The sequence below is a fragment of the Rhinopithecus roxellana genome, chromosome 3, assembly GCF_007565055.1.
Source record: "Rhinopithecus roxellana isolate Shanxi Qingling chromosome 3, ASM756505v1, whole genome shotgun sequence".
Taxonomy (NCBI): domain Eukaryota; kingdom Metazoa; phylum Chordata; class Mammalia; order Primates; family Cercopithecidae; genus Rhinopithecus; species Rhinopithecus roxellana.
In genome coordinates, this window is record NC_044551.1 from 3,506,142 (window position 1) to 3,528,641 (window position 22,500).

The 22,500-nt window shown below is 40.1% G+C and overlaps 1 protein-coding gene and 1 long non-coding RNA gene across 4 annotated transcripts in view; one reads left to right on the forward strand and one right to left on the reverse strand.

Annotated features, from left to right (window-relative positions):
* The first annotated feature begins 158 nt into the window (after window positions 1–158).
* Window positions 159–14,397, forward strand: LOC115896395. Of its 2 annotated transcripts, none has more exons than XR_004056251.1 (4): window positions 159–303; window positions 1,057–1,186; window positions 2,873–3,009; window positions 14,227–14,397. It is a non-coding gene; the product is annotated as an uncharacterized LOC115896395 (long non-coding RNA). The 2 variants fall into 2 exon arrangements; XR_004056250.1 differs by lacking the exon at window positions 14,227–14,397 and adding an exon at window positions 8,394–11,470.
* A 6,435-nt stretch (window positions 14,398–20,832) lies between these two features.
* HMGCR (3-hydroxy-3-methylglutaryl-CoA reductase) overlaps window positions 20,833–22,500 on the reverse strand; it is a 27,324-nt gene continuing 25,656 nt past the window's right edge. The window contains exon 20 of one of the 2 annotated variants that reach the window (XM_030927318.1): window positions 20,833–22,500. This exon is cut by the window's right edge and continues 120 nt beyond it. The gene's annotated coding sequence lies outside the window, so the exon portion shown is untranslated. The other variant, XM_010352835.2, reaches the window with a different exon arrangement.

Sequence of the window (22,500 nt, forward strand, 5' to 3'; positions counted from 1 at the left end):
CTGCAAAGCTATTAACTCTGTTCATAATTAATCATTTGGTAGATAGCCTCAGATGCTTTCCATTTAAAATTTGAGAGATTTACCTTCAATTAAGACATTTATTGGCATTACATTTGTTTGTCCTGTTAGTTCCATGTTAGATCTGTTTTTCAGAAGATTTTTACTTCTCCACAGAGGGTGTGGCCTGCTTCTCAGCGAGACGTATTATATCTTTCTGCCATTCGAAAGATATCAGCCTTGACTGAAAATGACCCTGAAACTTGGATAGTTTGTAATTTTTCTGTGGATCATGACAGTGCTCCTGTAAGTACAATATATATAAATGTGTATAATTAAACAATATAAAGCTAAATACACAATGCAGGATAAAGACGATAAACACATCCCACACACAATACTTGATTTGATAATGCTTCTTAGATTTTGTGTTAGATTGAGTGCTAGCAATAGTATAGCCCATGTGTTGTCTGAGGGCAACAGTCATGGCTGTGAACATTGCACCAGGGCCATTTACCTTTCCTTCTAAGGTTTGGTGAAACAGCCAAAAGGGCAGTACGTACACTGGGCAATAGACTACTTCCCACAGTTATCTCTTAAGCCATTATCAACTACCAGCCAAACCTCTGTGGTTTACCACAGTTTAGCTCCATTTAGCACTTAAGAGGAGGGAAGCCTGGGCAACGTGGTCAGACCCCATCTCTATTAAAGAAAAATTTCGTTTTTCTTTTTTTTTAATTAGCCAGGCCTGGTGATGTGCACCTGTGGTCCCAGCTACTCTGGAGGTTGAGGCAGGAGGATTGCTTGAGCCCAGGAGTTTGAGGCTGCAGTGAACTATGATGGCGCCACTGCACTCCAGAGTGGGCAACAGAGCAAGACCCTGTCCCCGAAAAAAGTGGGTGGGGAGGAATCCTGGTGTTATATCAGCTTGGTGCTTGTAAGATTTCACTGGAGATAGTTTTTAAGAGTTATGATTTTGGTTAACCTAATATGATACTAGACCAGCAGAGTTTACAAAATACTGGGTATCTACTGATGCTTTGTTTTTTGTTTTGGCAGCTAAACAACCGATGTGTCCGTGCCAAAATAAATGTTGCTATGATTTGTCAAACCTTGGTAAGCCCACCAGAGGGAAACCAGGAAATTAGCAGGGACAACATTCTATGCAAGATTACATATGTAGCTAATGGTATGTATTTTATTGTTTTTGCTCTTTGATAATGTGGCTGTTCTTGATCATGACCTGTATGACAATTTGGACAAATGCCTTTTTAGTTCTTATCCATTAGATTACTAAATTTTAATTTGGAGAAAGGTATATCAGAATTACTAGAGAATCTTTGAAAATACAGATGTCTGAATTTCACCCTGGAGCTACTACTATATGAGTATTTCTGAAGCTAGAGGTGGATAGGTAAATTTTAAAACTTTATCCCTAGGTCACTGTCATATACACTTCTTTTTTTTTTTTTTTCTGAGATGGAGTCTCACTCTGTTGCCCAGGCTGGAGTGCAATGGTGCAATCTCAGCTCACTGCAACTTCCGCCTCCCAGGTTCGAGCATTTCTCTGCCTCAGCCTCCCCCGAGTAGCTGGGATTACAGGTGCCCACCACCATGCCCAGCTAATTTTTTGTATTTTTAGTAGAGACGGGGTTTCACCATCTTGGCCAGGTCTTGAAGGCTGGTCTTGAACTTCTGACCTCGTGATCCACCCACCTCGGCCTCCCAGAGTGCTGGGATTCCAGGCGTGAGCCACTGCGCCCGGCCTAGCCTTCATTTTTAAGCACTTTTTCTTAGATATTTGCCTAATAGAATGTGTTTATAATTAGGAATATAAGCAACAGTGGGGGAAGGAAATTAGAGTTCTTTTACTCATTGTTAGCCTTTTTAACTTTCTGAATCAGTGCTCCCCTACTCCTTATTTGTTGCTAGTTACATATGTATTTCTCTTTGGCATTCATTGTCAGGCTTTTTGTTTTCTGAGTCAGCGCTTCCCTAGTCCTTGTTAGTTGCTAGTTACCTATTTCTTTCGCTTTGGATAGGCCTTTTCATTGCTTGCTTTGGGTCCTTACTTTACCTACTTTGCACCTGCAGTAATCATTGCAACCTCTCTCATCAAAAGTCAAGCCTTCTTTATACAGGGCCATAACTGCTAGTATGTTTAAAGCCACTGCACTCCAGCCTGGGCGACAGAGTGAGACTCCGTCTCAAAAAAAAAAAAAAAAAGAAAAAAGAAACAGTTGTACCTGAGTAAGTTACTATTTAATTACAGTACAGATTTATGAATAAATCTGCCTTAAATAACCTTAAGTGGTGCTATAGTAATTTTTACAGGTAACTTCGGGAACCAAGAACATTGTAGAAAGGTTATAAATGCTTTCTTATTTGCTGTCTGATTATGTCTGATGGATAGTGTTAAGGAATGAAAGGTTGGGACTTAAAAAATGCTAATTAGTCCGGCCGGGTACAGTGACTTATGCCTGTAATCCCAGCACCTTGGGAGGCTGAGACGGTCGGATCATGAGGTCAAGAGTTCGAGACCATCCTGGCCAACATGGTGAAACCCTGTCTCTTCTAAAAATACAAAAATTAGCTGGGCATGGTGGCGTGCACCTGTAATCCCAGCTACTCAGGAGGCTGAGGCAGGAGAATCACTTGAACCCGGGAAGCGGAGGTTGCAGTGAGCCAAGATCATGCCACTGCACTCCACCCTGGCAACAGAGCGAGACTCTGTCTCGAAAAGAAAAAAGAAAAAAAGAAGATGCGAATTGGTCCAATGTGAGGAATATTTTAAAAGCAAGGGAACAAATGAAGTGCTTCACATATGTTTGGAGAATTGTATCTTAATACATTTTAATTTTCCTTTATCTTACAGTGAACCCTGGAGGATGGGCACCAGCCTCAGTGTTAAGGGCAGTGGCAAAGCGAGAGTATCCTAAATTTCTAAAACGTTTTACTTCTTACGTCCAAGAAAAAACTGCAGGAAAGCCTATTTTGTTCTAGTATTAACAGGTACTAGAAGATATGTTTTATCTTTTTTTTTTTTAACTTTGACTAATATGACTCTGTCGATACTAAAATTTAGTTGTTGAAAGTATTTGCTGTGTTTTTTGATGTTCCTCTATAGAGTATTATTTCGTTGGTTTTTGTTGTTGTCGTTGTTGTTGTTTTAAACAGGGTCTTGCTCTGTTGCCTAAGCTGGAGTGCAGTGACATCATCACAGCTCACTGCAACCTCGACCTCTGGCATCAAGCGATCCTCTCATCTCAGCCTTCCCAGTAGCTGGGAGTCCCCACAGGCATGTGCCACCACGCTCAGCTAAGTTTTTATTTTTTGTCGAGATAGGGGTCTTGCTATGTTACCCAAGTTGGTCTTGAACTTCTGGCCTCAAACAATCATCCTGCCTCAGTCTCCCAAAGTGCTGGGATTACAGACATGAGCCACCATGCCTGGCCTTGGGAATTGTAGTTTATAGCCTTTAAAACTTAATTTTTTTATTGTTTCCTTTTTCTTCTAATGCTTATGTAAAGAAATTTTGATATTATAGAACTGTAGAATTGCAGAAGGGCAAACTTCTGTATGTATTCTTTCCCTTCCTAGAAACTGTTATTTTTGTTGTATAATCTTCCAGATTTTTCTTTGTATGTACTGACATATTTTTGAGAGTTAAAATGTTTATACTGACTATTACAACAAAATTCTTGTTTTATAGCCTGCTTTTTTTTCACTTAACAATGTATCTTGACTATCTTTTTTTTTAAGACATCAGATGTGTAAAACATCTCATTCTTTTAACGTCTGTTACATGCATGTTGCAGAATTTATTAACTAGTCCCACGTTAATGTCTGAGTTGGTTCCGTATTCTTACTGTCAACCAGTACAGCACTGAACGCCTCTATGCAAAGAGGTAGAATCTTTAACCTTTTTTGTTGTTGTTGAGACAAAGTTTCTCTCTTGCTGCCCAGGCTGGGGTGCAGTGGCATAATCTCGGCTCACTGCAACCTCTGCCTCCCAGGTTCAAGTGATTCTCCTGCCTCAGCCTCCTGAGTAGCTGGGATTACAGGCGTCCACCACCATGCCCAGCCTATTTTTGTATTTTTAGTAGAGACAGGGTTTCGCCGTGTTGGCCAGGCTGGTCTCGAACTCTGACCTCAGGTGACCTGCTCTCCTGGGCCTCCCAAATTGCTGGGTTTACAGGCGTGAGCCACTGCGCCCGGCCCAGAATCTTTAACTTTTTAAAGTAAGTGATACATTAACATGATTAAAAGTCAAAAGTGACCAGGCACAGTGGGTCACACCTGTAATCCCATCACTTTTTGGGAGACCAAGGTGGGAGAATGGCTTGAGGCCAGGAGTTCAAGTCTAGCCTGGGTAACACAGCAAGGTTACATCTTGACAAAAAAAAAATTAGGCGTGGTGGCATACATGTATAGTCCTAGTTACTTGGGAGGCTGAAGCAGGAATATCGCTTTCTCCGGGAGTTTTAGGCTGCAGTGAGCTGTGGTTATACGACTGTACTCCAGCCTGGACAGGTAATGTCTCTTAAAAAAAAAAAGTCAGAAGTATGAAAAAGTTCTGAGACGGGCGGATCACGAGGTCAGGAGATCGAGACCATCCTGGCTAACCCAGTGAAACCCCGTCTCTACTAAAAAATACAAAAAACTAGCCGGGCGAAGTGGCGGGCAGCTGTAGTCCCAGCTACTCGGGAGGCTGAGGGAGGAGAATGGCATAAACCCGGGAAGCGGAGCTTGCAGTGAGGTGAAATTCGGCCACTGCACTCCAGCCTGGGCGGCAGAGCGAGACTCCATCTCAAAAAACAAACAAAAAAGAAGTATGAAAAAGTTACACAGTAAAATTTACCCCGTCTTGCATACGCCATATACTATTAACTATTACTATATGCTATTACTAGTTTCTTCCAGAAAGTTTTTAATGCTTGAATGAACAAATACTAGTGTAAATTCTACACACATACACTTTTTTTGTTGTTAGAGAAGCAGCAGCATACTGTAAACACTATTCAACATCTTACATTTGCATTTTATCTTGAAGGTCTCACATATTTATAAGGAGCTTCCTCATTTTGATGGTTATACAGTAGTCCATTGTATAGATATACATAATTTATTTAATCAGTTCTGCATTGGTGAATATTACAGTTTCCAGTTTTTGCTAGAACAGTGTTATAATTGTATCCATATGTCATTTTGTACTTGCAAGTTTATATGTGGGAAAAATTAATAGATGTGGTACTACTGGCCCTGCTAGGGGTTTGTGCATTTATAATTTAGATACTACTTTTCATAGAGGTTATAGTAATTGACCATCTCAACAGCAATAATGAATTGCAGTGCCTGTGTCCCATAATTTTTCATACAATGTGTAAAACAAAACTTCATAACTTCCCCAACTCATTAGGTGAAAAATAATCTGTCAGGGTAGTTTTAATTGTATTCCTCTTCTTATGACCGAGTTTAAGCCTGCTTTGGTCCATTGAGAATCTTTTGTATAATACTATTTCTATAAATTCTATTTTGTAATAACATTTAAAATATTAGTAGGTATTGCCAATTGTGATACACAAATGGTAAGCAGTAACACGTGAATATCCTCTCATTCTCACCTATACTGAATGTTAAGTAATTGGCTGAGAAATGTATATTCTTGAGTCCTTTTCTTTAGCTAAAAATAATAGTCAATTATATAATGAAATAATGTTAAATCTGATTTCTAATGATGTTTATAGTATGTCTTTCTTTTAAAAAAAATGCAAAGGCTAAATTTATTGTCCAATACTAATATCCCATACTAACATAAGGTATATTACATTGATGTCTTATTTAGCTTTTTCCCAGGAAAAAGGGTATTTGAAAATACTAAACAGATTCCAGTCTTTCTTACCTGAATGATTGGTGTTTTGTAATATAGCCTGACTCTTTAGAGTGTCTCTTCAGGCACATGTGCACTGCATTAAGTGTGCTCACAATTTTTATAGTATCTTGTACTTTAGAATTGTTATAGCTAGATCTGGATGCATTACTTCTTATTGTTTCTGTGTCTGTGCCATATTTATCAAATAAACCAGAAAACTGATGGCACGTGACAGCAACAGGCTTATCACCCTGCTTAGCGATATGTCTCTTTGCCATGGCCACTAGGTTTTTAAAGTGGTGCTGTTTCACTCGATCCAAGACCAGATTTTGTTTCACTCTATCTGTCTTCTCTCTTCTTCACCATGACCTCACTGAAGCAGCCTGCCTCTTGATGCTTTATATGACTTCCTTACCAAAGGGGCTCAGATATTCAACTAAGCAAGACAGAAAATACAACTTTGTATTAAAGCAAAAGAAATCAGAATGCAGTTCTGTGTAAAACGTGCTCTCAATTATATTTGAGAAGAATAACTTTTTGAAACATTTGAAAGATAACATGGTAGGATATTAGCAGCATTTGCATCTAGGCTGTTGGATTTAGAGCAATGTTTTACTGACTGTCTGTGTGTGTGCATGTATATGTGCACAGATTTTTCATTTATGGACCTAGGAGGGAGGAGCTTGGAATCTTAAAAACATCTCTGGGGAAGAGAGGTCTGTTGTTTGTGGATACGTGTATATGTGTGCAAAGATACAACTGAAAAGATTCATTGACCCAAACTCAAATCTGGCTTTTTGAGTCCAGATTGAGCTTCTTTGTAACAAAGATCCAAATTCAAACCTTAATGTGAAAAAATCTTTGTTACTGTAACATGATTTTTTTTTTTACAATAATTATGGAAGATAAATGTATGAAGTCAAACCCAGCATTGAAACCCTAGGAAAGCGAACATTCTTAATTTTAGTGATGGAAAAAATAGTAACATTAAATAGTGTGTATATCACCTTTAGAGAAAGTTCTGTAAAGAGTTAATAAGATCCAAAGTTGTTTAACAGTAAAAACTAGATAGATAGATAGATAGATAGATAGATAGATAGATAGATAGATAGATAGATAGATAGATAGATTTTTTTTTTTTTTAAGACAGCGTCTCACTCCTGTCGCCCAGGCTGGAGTGCACTGGAGCAATCTCAGCTCACTGCAGCCTCAACTTCCCAAGCTCAGGTGTTCCTCCTACCTCAGCCTCCTGAGTAGCTGGGACTACAGGCACACACCACCATGCCCGGCTAATTTTTTGTACTTTTAGTAGAGTTGGGGTTTCACCATGTTTCCCAGGCTGGTCTCAAACTCCTGAGCTCAAGCAATCTGCCTGCCTCAACCTCCCAAAGTGCTGGGATTACAGGTGTGGGCCACTAGCCCAGCCAGTAAAAACTTTTAAACTCATTTGACAAAGAGGTCGGAGCATGTTTGTTGATTAAATAAGGCAAGCATCTCTCTCATAGCTTGAATACATTTTTAAAATTCTTGATAAATAGTATTGTATGTCATAATTTTTATTGCAGGCTAAGAGAAAAGAAATGCCATGTTGTGGGGTAAAAATCAGGAGACCTTTCACTGATCCCCTCTGCTTGCCTCTATTGCCCTTTTTTTTTTTTTTTCCAGATGCCTAAACCCCCTTTATTTCACACACCTATGCAAATTGTGAGGCCAAGGATGTGACTACAAACAATTAAGATTTGATTTACATGAATAAGCTTTCTCCCTCATGAAAATACACTGTGTCACTTCACACTTGGTCTGACACACACAAAAAATTCTCACCCTATGTGGCACAAATACACTCAGCGTGCAGTATTAAGTACACTTTCCATTTTATTTTTCTCCAGAGAATAGTCCATCTTCAGTCTTTAAGGACGCAGCTCCTTACATGGGCTTTGGTGGGGGTCAAGGGGCAGCACCCGCGATCTAAATTGGGGCGGAGGTGTTTGATTCTTCTCCTTCACGAGATCGATTCCTGACTACTTTGTTGTGAATTGCACAACTCACACAGTGATGTAGCTTCACATACAGCTTGGTAAGCACATAGGCATCAAAGACGCTTGCTTCGGAAATGTCCCTGACTGCTGTGGCCTTCACTGTGTATCAAATGACAAATTTCTTAATGGCCTTGTCCTTGGGCACGCATAGGGCACAGTTGGTGCAGCAAACAGGCTGCACGTGGCAGCGGCCCTTTTTGGCACAACCATTGTTCCTTCTTTTCTTTGTCATCTTGGAGGCCCAGACCATAGAGAGGACTATTCCCCTAACTTTTGAAAAATTCCATATACCTTCGATTCCTTGCTGATAGGATAAGTTCAAATTTGTAAGGTTAATAATTTTGCATTCATAATGATAAATTTTAATAGAGATTCTGTGCATTCCATGAATATGGAGAGTGGGCGAACTCTGTTCTAGTAGTCTTGCAGCTGTTAGTAACAAACATACTGCTGAGTTTTTTACTTGTCTTTTTTTTTTCCTTCAGTGACTGAAGCAAGGCTGTGTGACATTCCATGTTGGAGAAAAAAAGAAAAAAAAAAAGCTGAATGCTCTAAGCTGGAACGTAGGATCTATAGCCTTGTCTGTGGCCCAAGACCTTGGCCTTGTGTACAAAAATGACAAAATACTGCAATAGCAAAGCTGAACATCTAACACTAGCTATCTCCTGCTAGATCTCCTTGCTCAGCATATAACTATAAATACATGTAAAATTACATGTATATGGCTATATTTTTATTTGCTTGCTCCTAGAAGAGAAAAAAAAATCAACTTTGAATCACAACTAGGAATTGATGCTTTAATTTTTGGATACTTTTCCAGAATTTTTAATTTACTATGGTCCGGCCTAAGATCCTCTGTTGTATCAGGTTTTGTGCACAAAAGAAAAGCACAAAAGTTGAACGCACATGGGGCATGTGCTTTCTGTGCAGCAAATATCTGGATGAGGTTCTTTTTTCAGGCCTACAGTCAAATCTGTGTCCAGAATTTTTTGACTTTTTTGCTTTGTATAATCATAGAATTCGTTGCTGCTGATTTCTATAATGATTCATGTTGTCGTGTGTCTCTTAATAACTGAGGGCTGTCAATAACCTGTGATTTTGCCTTTTCTATAGTCTTACTCCCATGAAGAACCTTGGTTCTGATGGAGAAAGTGAAAAGCTTTATTTCTTCCCCCAGATATCTTTATATTTCTATTATATTTTTTAGTTGTGTACTGTGTGCTAGATATTTTTTTCAGTTTATTACAAACACAATTTGGTAAGCCCTAAATTGGTTCTGCCTGTCTCCAAACAGAAATATCCGTACAAATCTTGTTGGTATAGACTACTTTCTGGAAAATGGTCAAGATAAGTTCATGTTTTCTTTAAATTTCTAAGATAGTATATGGTATAACTTGTTTAAAGCAAATCAGACTGAGTTTGACATTTAATTCAATATTTCTGGTATTCAGTAACGGGTATATATGTTTGTTCTTCCAGTTTGGGTCAGTTTAAAAGATAGGTTGCAAAGTATACATGGAAAATGTGAGCAGTGCCTCTCTGCCTCTTGATCAGAAACTTCAGCAGAGCAGTAAAGATTCCACATGATTCAAACTGAAATGAGTTTCTTTGTTGCTATATGAACTTAAAATGTAAAATACCTTTTTCAGTTTAAGTCCTGTGAACAACATTGAAGCATGGAGATGAGGCAAGGAATAGTACTCACTGAAGTTGAAATGACTGCCCACTTCAAAATCTTCATTGTGTTTACACACCAGTGTATTTATACAAATCAGAGGCATTTTGTAGATGCTTTGCTGACTTGTTCAGCTCTGTAAAAACACAGAAATTGGACCCATTTTGTAAAGCAGAAAGTTATGTCACATGGAACATTTCCTGTATATATCACATACATGGTAATGGAGTCTTAATGATAAGTGCAAGATAATAATTTAATGATGGGATTAGTCTGATCGCTTAATATGCACAATCCTGGAAGTGAATTACTTGCATCAGATATAGTGATATTTATTATTCTGTACAGAGAGAAAAATACATATAAAACATATGCTTACATTACATGCACGCAGATTTCACGCTCCATAATCTTTTCTATTTTTTAATTTACCTATCTGTAAATGATGTGCATGGAATATGCCTTATAGAAAAATGCTGTTCATAATTTGACTACGTGGAAAAGTGCCTATATGGTGGTAATGCTAGTAAGGCAAATAAGACAAATTATCATGTTGGTTTACTACATCACCAGTTAACATTTTATATTGTGATGTTTAAAAAAGAAAAGTTTATACCTCAAATGTGTATTTTATTTTACAATCAGCTGTGGGTTATGGGGCTGGGATGGGAGAATGGGAGGGTTGGGGAGGGCAGGTTTATTCACCATAGCCACTGATAAGAATCTTCAAAAAAATTCTGTATGCTCACTACAAATGTTTCTCTGTTTGCCATTTCTGGTAACTGTCATGAACACAGACAGTTAACTCTTTCATTACTAAATTGGATAGCTTTATTTTACAGAAGTATGGAAAGTTTACAAAGCAATATCTAAATCTATCACTAGTTGCATTTGGACTAAATGTGATGATATACTTTTGCAATTGATTCTGTAAATAAAATGATTACACTAAAATATTTGTATTAAAAGAAAAGATAACATTTTACCTTTAGATAACTGCACTTGTACTTCACTAGAGTTAATCCCACCCAATCAGATTGAGAAATAAATTGGTGAATATGGAAAGAGTCCAAAAGAGGTCAGAATTTGGAGAGGTACTGGCCTTCTGGACAACATTTAGATCCTCTAGAATTATTTTCATTAAGCTGATTCCTACATCCTGAATATTCATGTTTTCTCATCTACAGATATTTGTCTTCCCCCAAACCAAAAGAAAAAACTACCCTTTACTCTCTTTTCTACTCAGTTTATCTTTTGTGCTATGTTAGAAACTTGAAATATATTGGTGATGTGGGGTGTTATCCCTGACTGCCGCTGCACAGGACAAGAGAGCACAGTGTTTCAGCTGGAATTCAGGACTCCTCGTTTTGAGGTAGAGGATGATCACTGCAGTACTTGGTTTGGTATTGCCACAGGGGTAACTAAACCAAAGGAGGGTTTTATCTGCAAGGGAGGTGTAAGAAGGCAAAATAAGGAAAAGGAGGAATGGATTTTCTCTTTGTTCAGTTTCATCAACTAATTTATACACCTAATACAACGTCAGTGTCAACTGCTATTAAGAAATTTTTAGTTGGGCTGAGCTGGTTCTCTTGTGAAATTGTGCTGGTTATCTTTAAGCTGATCAGTTATTTGTCCAGTTAAACACTTTTCACCAGTATTTAGTCCGAGTTGTACAGACGATGTATTTGGATTTTGTCATGGTTCATCTACAGACTGAAAACATAATCATTTTAAAGTACCTTGGGAGTGTGTAGAGTAACTTCTATAATAGCTTTATGATCCTGATGATGTTTTTTAAACATAATAAAGTTGGATCTTCCATGTTACAATCACAAAATTAAAACCAGTATTTAAAGTGGAAAAGTATTAAAATATTATGGACAAATATGCTGGCTTGATTTGTTTTCCTTAACCCTGAGATATTGCCCTACTCTGAGTAGCTAAGAGCTTGAAATTCAGTGTTCTTCCTGTAACCCAGTTAGGGATCACTGGGATCAAGAAAACACAGAGTTGCAGCCGACATTTTTATTTTGTTTTATTCTTTTGAGACAGAGTCTTGCTCTGTCACCCGGGCTTTGAGTGCAGTGGCACGATCTTGGCTTACTGCAACCTCCCTCTCGCAGGTTCAAGTGATTCTTGTGCCTCAGCCTCCCAAGTGGCTGTGATTACAGGCGTGAGGCACTACGTCCGGCTACTTTTTGTATTTTTAGTAGAGACAGGGTTTTGCCATGTTGGCCAGGTTGGTGTCGAACTCCTGACCTCAGATGATCCACCAGCCTGGGCCTCCCAAAGTGCTGGGATTACAGGCATGAGCCACTGCCCAGCCCAATTTTTTTTTTTTTTAACAAAATATAACAGTGGAATATATCAAGTATATGACATGTAATAAATACTTTGTATGTATTTTGTCATATGTATTATACATATGTGTGTAGTGGGTTACAGTTTACAATGAATTTCTTACTGTGGATCACGTCCAGAAGTTTTAAAAGATTGCTAGAGAAGCCATATTCACTTGGGTGTTTCTAAAATGGAAGCACAGTGCTGGCGAATGATACACACTTATTTTGTAATTGATCTGTATGCACTTAACCATAAATAAATCATCTCATTTATTTAAATCTCATTTAAATAATCTCAGCTCCACTTGTTGCACTCAGAATTTATGCCCTAGAACACCCATGAAATGGGAAGTGTGAACTTGCAGTTCACTCAGCCAGTGGATTCATATTGAAAGGCACTGAGCATATTTCTTTCCTAGTGTTCAAAAATACATGACATCCAAACAATGTGATCTGTAAATAAAAACCAACTACTTAATCTGGTGGGATGCTGGAGGGAAAATCTGACTTGTGTTGAATTTGTTGACAGAGAAATATGTGGTCCTCATTCCTAGAGGGATTTTCTAGGGCAGTTTTAACTGCAGTTTTTGCTTTAGGCTTGACTTTGGAATATAACCTGCAAGTAAGGTGTAGTTGTAACTAGCAGTTTCAAATGGGGTTGCTTTTATAGGCTCTTCCAGATTTTCTTGTCATTATTTGAACTTGGTTACTACAGGGTTCATACTATCATGTACATTGTCTGCCTATTAAGACACATTTTCTGTGAACTTTCCACATCTGTATCCTTTGAATAGCCTTGCACAAATATCATAAGTGAAGCTACTTTATTTGGCCTCTTCATTCTTTGTATAGAGTTCTGTGAGGTTAGTACTAGAACAAATCTTTAATATCTCTGAAGTTATTAGAAGATGCCAAACCACGGTTTTCCTGTCACCCAGGCTCTGAGGTGTTGTGTGAGGGGATCTCCGACGTGTCTGTACCAGGCACTGTGCCTGCTTTTTCTGACTTCTCCCCACTCAGCAGTCCAGTGAGGTGATAGTGGTGATGGGTGGTACCAGCCCTCTTTTACAGATGAGGGAACAGGTTGGGGTTCCAGACCTACTGATGGACTCAAGTTTGTTTTCTTCCCATTAGACTTTACTTTTTAATGGCTATGTGTAATATCTAGAATATAGTGTTTGATGGACTGGAAAGAACCAACATGCTTGAAGACTAGCAATTTTGGTGTATGGGTCTTAGTCCCACACTTCAATATTGGCTTCACAAAATTCCAAATACACGTGGTTCCTTAACAATGGTTCGATTTATGGTTGTTTGACTTTATGCAAAGCACTACAAATACAGTACACTCCAACTTGCCATGGAGCTGTGTTCCAATAAACCAATCATATACAGAAAATACTGTAAGTCAAAAGTACATTTTCAGCCAGGAGCAGTGGCTCACACCTGTAATCCCAGAACTTTGGGAGACTGAGGTGGGTGGATCGCCTGAACTCAGGAGTTGGAGACCAGCCTGTCCAACATGATGAAACCCTGTCTCTACTAAAAATAAAAAAGTTAGCTGGGTGTGGTGGCACACACCTGTAATCCCAGCTACTCAGGAGGCTGAGGCAGGAGAATTGCTTGATCCCGGGAGGTGGAAGTTGCAGTGAGCTGAGACTGTACCACTGCACTCCAGCCTGGGTGACACAGCAAGACTCCGTCTCAAAAAAAAAATGTTCAGCTTACGGTATTTTCAACTTGCAATGGGCTTATCAGTACATAACCACATCATAAGTCGAGGTGCTTCTGTCGAAAATGCGTTATTATTTTAACTTATTTTCTTTTTCTTTTTTTTTTTTTTTTTTTTGAGACGGAGTCTCGCTCTGTCACCCAGGCTGGAGTGCAGTGGCCGGATCTCAGCTCACTGCAAGCTCCGCCTCCCGGGTTTACGCCATTCTCCTGCCTCAGCCTCCCAGGTAGCTGGGACTACAGGCGCCGCCACCTCGCCCGGCTAGTTTTTTGTAGTTTTTAGTAGAGACGGGGTTTCACCGTGTTAGCCAGGATGGTCTCGATCTCCTGACCTCGCTATCCGCCCGTCTCGGCCTTCCAAAGTGCTAGGATTACAGGCTTGAGCCACCGCACCCGGCCATTATTTTAACTTATTTTCAACTTAACAGTGGGGCTTATCAATATGTAGTCCCATCACAAGGGGCTTTTGTAACGATGTGTCTTATAAAATCCCACCAGATACAGAAAGGAGGTCAGTAAAGATGAAATTTGATCACGATTTGGTGCTTAAACTTTCTTCCTGTCCTCCAGCTCAGATGAAACAGGAAACTGAGTCATAAAACACTACTACAAACAAGCCCAAGGATTTTATCCCAGATTTTCAACCCAAGGATGAGCTGCAATATAACTATCACTGTTTTGTTGGCTGCCTACCACAGAATGATCACTGAGGAAATAAACCAAGCTTTGGATTCACTGCAACTTGGTTTACTGTGGTTCTTTTCTGTATTATTGTTAGGATTGAGAGGTTTAAATGGTAACTGGGTCCAGCAGCAGGGAATCTGTGTGCAGCAGCTAAATCAAGGTGTAGTCAGTGTACAAAACACTTTAGCAAATTGGATATCAGTAATTCCCCAGCACCCTAAAAACAGTTCCCAAAACAAGAATTTATTGAACTCCTACTACGTGCCAAGGATTGGAGATACAGCAATAACCAGCATGTAGCCTTCACTGTTTTTGTCATAACCAAGCTTTTAAGAAATGTATCCAAAGTTAAAGGAAATAGGCTGGGCCAGGCATGGTGGCTCACACCTGTAATCCCAGCACTTTGGGAGGCCAAGAGGTCAGGAGTTCGAGACCAGCCTGGCCAACATGGTGAACCCCCCCCCCCCCCCCCCCGTCTCTACTAAAAATACAAAAGTTAGCTGGGCCTGGTGGTGGGCACTGTAATCCCAGCTACTCGGGAGGCTAAGGCAGGAGAATTGTTTGAACCCAGGAGGCAGAGGTTACAATGAGCCAAGATTGCACCATTGTACTCCAGCCTGGGCGACGGGGCGAGACTCAAAAAAAGAAAGGAAATAGGCTTTGAGATCAGAAGCATTTGAATAAGGTACATTGAACTTACATTGTGACTTGGCCGCATTTGAGATGTACAAAAGTGTTTAATTCTTGGTTCTCAGTTCTCAAAAGGTAGATAGGAAATTGGTTGTTGCTGTGTTTTAAGTTCACCAGCCTCTGTACATTGATAGCACCACATTAATGGTATTCATTTTAATTTAAAACTACAATTTATAGTCTGTGACTCACTTTTCATTCCTAGCATCCAGTAGGTTTTTTTTGTTGTTGTTATTTCTAAGGAGATTTCCAAGTCCCTGGTACCATGTATTCAACATACTGAGAAAGAATGAGACTTAGGAAGACCAGAGGTTCTCTTGCTCTCTCACTTGAACAGCTTTTATCTTGGGCAAATCATTTTAATGTGTCTAAGTCTATTGTAATCTTCTATAAAATTATACAAAGCCACCTACTATGGCTGCATCACAGGGTTGTTTGGGGAAGAGCAAGATAATGTATTCTAAAGCACTATGCAAATATTAAGGAAATACACAACTACAAATACATGCTAGGTGCTGGGTTTTGAATGGTAGAAGTAGGAAGATGAGCAAGAGACAGGAATAATGACAAGTTGCAAACATTTAGGGGCTTTGAGCAGAACTGTAAGTTGCTTGGCTTGTCTGGGGTTTAGTCTACCTCCAGGACATAACCAGTAAGGGAGAAGACTAGGGGGAGAGGCACAGGCGGTTGGTAGAAAACCTTGAAGTCTATAAAGTTTGATCTTTGTTCTGCCAACAATGGGAAACACTGAAGGACTTTTTGGAACATTATTATTGTACACATTTTAGAAATATCTGTGAGTCTTGCTGCCTGGTTTCATTTGAATAGGGAATAAGTCAAATGATTTGGGTTTTGTTTTTTTGATGCAGAGTCTCGCTTTGTCATCCAGGCTGGAGGCGTGATCTTCCACTGCAACCTCCGCCTCCCTGGTTCAAGTGGTTCTCGTGCCTCAGCCTCCCAAGTAGCTGGGATTAAAGGCATGCACCACCATGCCAGACTAATTTTTTTATTTTTAGTAGAGACGGGGGTTTCTCCATGTTGGCCAGGCTGGTCTTGAACTCCTGGCCTCAAGTGATCCACCAGCCTCAGCCTCCCAAAATGCTGGGATTACACCATAAGCCACTGTGCCCAGCCTGATGGTTTTGTTGTTGTTGTTGATTTGAGATGGAGTTTTGCTCTTGTTGCCCAGGCTGGAGTGCAATGGCGTGATCTCGGCTCACCGCAAACTCTGCCTCCCGGGTTCAAGCGATTGTCCTGCCTGAGCCTCTTGCTAAATGTTTCAATAGTGCCCTTATCTCCAAGAGTGAGTCCACACTCCTTGACTTCAGTCTCATATCAAAGGCATCTTTTAGTAGTTTGGCTTTACTCCATCTGTCTTACCAGCCTGACTCTCCTTGGTCCTCTATACAGATAAATTGTCACAGCCAGGTAGATTACTGTGTCACTCAGCAATCCATGCTTACCTTCTAAGGAAATGCCTGCTCTCCTCCCCTTAGTCAATAGCTAAAACCTACTTCAGGGTCCCAACTTCTGAACTTAATTATATCAACCCCCTCAACTGCTATTCAGTTCTATTGTATGTCCTTTTTCTTTGTATTTGGATTATGTAACTACTATGATATTGCTTGTATTAGTCTAGAAGCTCTACTAATGAGCTAGGCTCTAGCTTATCAACTCAACTGACCAGTAGAACACAAGGCCCCACCTAAAGTCAGAGAGCAGTTTCAATTGAGTGTATGTTTACGGTGGCAAAAAAGTGAAAAAATATATATGGATAGGTTGTGAATAGAAGGAGCAAATGAAACTGGAGGGGCAGAAGAGATTTTAACTTCAATGAAAAGGTGCAAGGATGAGATCCAGGAAAAGGAACACCATTATCTTCTTTTCCCCTAGGACTTAAGCTTTATAAAGAGATGCCAACTCTCCCAGCCAGAGAGAGTGGCAGATGAGCAGAGTCAAAATAAATGCCGGGCAGCCCACAGCAGGTCTGGGCTGCAAAGGGTTATGGATAGTTAGCTGTGCAGCTGCTGAGGAGCGATGATGGAAACAAAGATTGACTGAGTCACCTCTGCTGACAATCCCTGTGGTGCTCTGTGGAAGGTACTGGGCTCTTCCCTGAAGTATCAATACACATGAGATTCATATCATCCACTACAAAAATGTATCATGTTTCCATCTTTGGATGATAAACTCTGTGTTTATATGAGGACACCATAAATATAGCATTTCATAGACTACGTAGAGCTAGATACCTTCTTAGAAGCCAGCGAATCCAACTGTCTCATTTCACAATTAAGGAAACTGAAGACAAGAGAGGAAATGAATAGCATAAAGTCTCACAGCAAGGACTGGAATGGAGGTCTCTGGATTTCCAGCTCCCTCAACACTGCCTTCCTCTGTTGTGACTGTTTTCTGTTTGGCATGAGTGCTAAGTATATTAATTTGTTGCCTCGGCCATTCAACAAACTTAGAGGACCTTTTAATGTAAGGCACTTGTTGAAGGTAACAAGAAAAGACATAGTCCCTGCCCACCAGAGACCTCAGTCTGGAGAAAAATGTGGGCAGGATTTATCTCTGCAGTACAGAATTAAAAAATCTTTGGCTTTTTTTTAAACATGTTTTTATCATTTAATTTTTTGTTTGATTACGTAATTCCTCAAGAAATAAATATTAACAGCCTGGCCAACATGGTGAAACTCCGTCTCTACTAAAAATAGAAAAATTAGCCACGCGTGGTGGTGCATGCCTGTAATCCCAACTACTTGGGAGGCTTGAGGCAGGAGAATCACTTGAACCTGGGAGACAGAGGTTGCAGTGAGCTGAGATTGCATCACTGCACTCCAGCCTGGGTGACAGAGTGAGACTCTGTCTCAAAAAACAAAAAATTATTGCAGGTGTGTTTCCAAAAGTTTTTCTGATGGGGTGTTCAAGGTTTGAGTTCTGCTGGCATAGGTAAGTGCTGTCCTGAGCAAGTTAAAAATGGCTTTTACCCCAAGAACTTTCCATTTAAAATTACCATTCTCCTGGCTATACCAGCAAACCTCAGTTATTTAACTGTTGTACAGTTGAATAAGGTACTAGTCCATGGCCTGTTAGAAACCAGGCCGCACAGCAGGAGGTGAGCAGCAGGAGAGTGAGCATTAGCCTGAGCTCCGCCTCCTGTCAGATCAGCAGCAGCAGTTACATTCTCATAGGAGCAAGAACCCTATTGGGAACCGCATGTGAGGGATATAGGTTGCACACTCATGAGAATCTAATGCCTGATCTGAGGTGGAACAGTTTCATCCCAAAATCACCCTCCCAACCCCATCCCATCTGTAGAAAAATTGTCTTCCACAAAACTGATCCCTGGTGCCAAAAAAGGTTGGGGACCACTGGGTAAGAGCATCCAGATGTGTTGAAAGAGCCTTGGCCTGAGGTAGGCGAGCTCTCCATACAGATCTGAGTACCTTTTGTTATTAGAGGATGAAGTTTTAAGAACGAAAGCTCACAGGTTATGTCCTCGATGAGAAAAGACTGAGGAAGTGCACCAAAGCTTGATTTCATTGTAAGAGCCCTTTGCGGTTATAGCCCAAGTCTAGATAGTGAAATGGGCAGGAAGGTAGAGGCTCCTCTGTTAATTCCTTTGTGAGCTTCAGGGCTACAAGAGAACATCACACATCATGCAAGGCTAACAAGGCTCTATATTCGCTTTACTGTGTGCAAGGCTTCTACTGAGTACAATCCCAGCTGATTTTAGAGTGGAGACAGAATTGCCCCCTCAACTGCCCCCCACCTCCACTCCAGCCCACTTCAAATTTCAAAGTGACATGAAAGCAAAGTACTTCCATAATCAACACAGGGGGGATGACCGGAGCCCTTCTAGTTTGGATTACTTCCTGATGCTTTCCATCACACACAGACACACACACACACACAGACACACACATACACACACCCTGTATGCTTAGCAGCTGGCAGAAGGCCCTCCTACTTTTACGCTCCCTGCCAACTGGCTTCAGAATTAGCCAACTGGAATGCTGTTGCCTGGGACTAATCCTGCTCCAGTGCTACAATCCTGGAACGCTACAGTTCAAAGTAGTCAAACTTCATAGTACAGGCGGGGTGAGGATGGGGAGTGGACAGTGATACATACCTCTAAAAGGGGCTCCATTTTCCCCCCTATCTGGCCCTTTGCCGCAAGGTGCAGGGAACAAGGAGAAGGGTGAAGGGAATAGGTGGTGGCAAGTGCTTCTCTCTGGGGCAGTCACTCCACAGGTTGAAAAGGTGGAGAAGACCTTCAGTGTTGTTCTGGGACAGGAAGGGGGCGTATGAGGAGCACCAACTCCAAGTAACATTTTCTAGTTAGTTATTACATCTCTCTTGGGTTAATTCCAATTGAATTTTTATTAGCCAACACTTGGTCTCTCAGCGGCTGTTTTCCAACATTGTGCTACTGAATAAACAGTTTTGTAAAACCATTCATTCACAGCCCCACCAGGTACCTCATATTGAAATTCCAACCTATTAGTGCAGCAGCAGCACCTGTTAACTGCCAAAGTTCTGGCCCCACCCCAGAACAAGAGCATAGGAAATCGCTGGGGCGGGGCCCAGCAGTCTGTTGAAGCAGGTCCTCTGGGTGGATGCACACTCATTTGAGAACACAGTATTAAAGCCATCTTTTGCATTCAGCCTCCTAACCCCAGCGTTAGTGTGAGGCTCTTCTTTTGGCCTTAGGGAGCAGCTGTTAGAAAACTCACATCCTGATGCAAGAGTGCCCATACCTCCCCCCGCAGCTGTCAAACTTGCGCAGGATGGAAAACAACAGCAGGGATGGGGGGTAGGAGGGCTGTGTTCCAGGCACACCAAAATGAAAAATGCAATCCGTTAAGCTTTAAACACATAATTGCAAACTAAATCATCTGCCATCTTCTCTTGGCTTCCAGTGTAGAGGTTACCCATTATTTTTGCTAACTGGGCAAAGTAATTAATAAATTCAAGACTTACCTAGCACAGGAGCAAACTTCGAGAAACACCGGTCATTAAAAAAAACTCCACAATGAACATAATGCTCAGGAGATTGGTATTGATGTGTTTTGTTGTTCTTTGTCCTCTTATCTAAACTCAGATCCTTCAGTGTGAGATGGGCCCCTTGGATTTAATCCTGTATCGTCTCCTGAAATCAAACATCCTGTTCTGCCACATGCATCTCATTGCTCAGCTTATCACCCAGGCAGAAAGCAGGCTTGAAGATCCTTCACTCTCTTCTGTCCAGCCTGTTCCACCCTGGAGAGGGCTGAGCATACAGGTGACCACAGGTCATTTCAGAGAAAAACTCAAACTGATCCTCTAGTATCTGGGCCTTGGTTCTTTCTTAGTGGCTCATACATACCTTTTTACCTCTAACTACAACAAAAATGTGTAGTCAATCATCTGATGTAAATTACTGACTCACAATAATTTCTAAAGAGGCCATCCTCAGCTATACTAAGCTGTACAAATTCCCCTCTCCAATTCAGCTCACACAGCTTAAATGCTTGCAATGGCTGTTTGGTTGTGGTTGCCCCTCTTCTCCTTAACTAGCCCTCCCACTCTCACTATCCAAAAGATGCCTAGTTGACATAAATCTGAACTAATCAAACGCTCTAAGAAAGCTGATTTTAATGCAATAGAATACTGTTATCAATGTTTTAGAGTTTGAGAATGGTCATGTGACTCCTCGCATGAATTACAGGTTACTACTATGACCAGACTTTACAAGCTTCCAGACCTCAGGCAGGGCTAGGATTAATCCAAAGAAAAAAAGGTTACTGCTTACACTTATTGGTATTAACTTCCTTTTCATTATTTACTAAAACTAGAAAAAAAGTATTCTATAACAAAATGTATACAATATAGTAATTGTACAAAACATTAATTTAGCAAGATATTAATTACAGTCCTAAAATGAACACTCAACATATTTTTCACTGCCACTTCCATGAAAAGCTCAGAAAAAGAGTCACTGGCTAAAAAGTCACAACAAAAACAATTTAAGCTTTACGTACAACGGAAAAGGTAAATCTTCCACAATGACACTGCAGACGCAATCACTAAGAGGCTCTCCATGCTGCTGTGGTTTACTGGAATGTTCTTCAGAGTCCATCTTCTATAAGAGACATCATCAGCTTTCCAAGACCAACACTTGAAGCATTAGATGTAATACAAAATAAGGAGTTCTTTATTATTTATACAAAACTTGTACATTAAAAAAAAATTAAGATTCAATAACTCTGCTGATCCCCTGAGGAAGCTAAGAGCATTCATGGGTCCATCAAAGAGCCCTCTGTAAATGTTTCAGTCACCAACCTCCTGGCCACAGGAACTAGGCCATTCACGTGGCTCCTTCACTGGCTCTGAAAGTCGACTTTCCCTTTCATTAGGCTCCGCAAGCAAGCCAGGGTTTCCTGGACAACCTTAAAGAACATTATCTTCTCTGGCCCAAGCTAGAGTATTTTATCAGTACACAAGTTGATTTTTATTTCTTGAACACTTCTAATAAACTAGCATAAGAAGCTTTATTACAACATATACAGATTTGATACAGTTTACAAAAAAAAAACTAGATTTTTCAACTAAATAAAAAATGTCTTTTAAGCAATTTTAAAGTTGGCTTAGAGAAATGGTATTTTTCTTTCAAAACTGTGTTTCTCCATTGATTTCTAAGGTCCCAGTCTTGCTTGCATTTGACACTCACCCTCATCTAAGCAACATTAAAAGCTCTGATATCTTTAGTAATGAATACAAAACCTTGTGTTTCTTAAAAGCCTAATGCTGAAAGACATGTTATAGCCAATCTAGACAAACATTTATATTTAAACAAAAGGCCTCTCTGAACAAATAGCCTGCGGAGATAAATGCAGTGATTTGTTTTCCTGACAGAACTATTTAGCACGTTTAACACATTATTCTGTAGTGTGGGAATAAGTGTTTCTTCCCTTGAAGAAAACAGGTCCCCTTCTGAAGAATAATGCTGATTACCCCCCAAAATCAAAATAGACCAGCACCAAATGAAGAATTAATTTACAAATATGAACTTAGCTCTTGCTTCTTGAAGTTCTACATCCCAGACTTAATAAATTAACTACAAAATCAGGAGTTTCATCAGCTACAGTATAATTTTAAAATCCATTTTCAATCGGCAGGGGTGAGGGAGAAAGTCAATTGCACTGATCACCATGAACTTCAAGAATTTCATCAAAACTTTTTTCCCAGCTTGTATTTGCCTTCAGAGGTGAGCTGTAGATTAACATCTTTGATGCTTTAACGTACAATATTCTTGCTGAAATCTTTCCAAAGAGCACAGCATGTAAAGCACTAAACTGTGTTCAGATCTGAGGAATCTGCATGGAAAGAACCTGAGACCTCTCTGAAAGAGTCAAAAACCAAGTGGTTGTCTCAGTGATCACATCTATTCATCCTCAACAAGCCAATGCATTGAGCTTTTTTAAT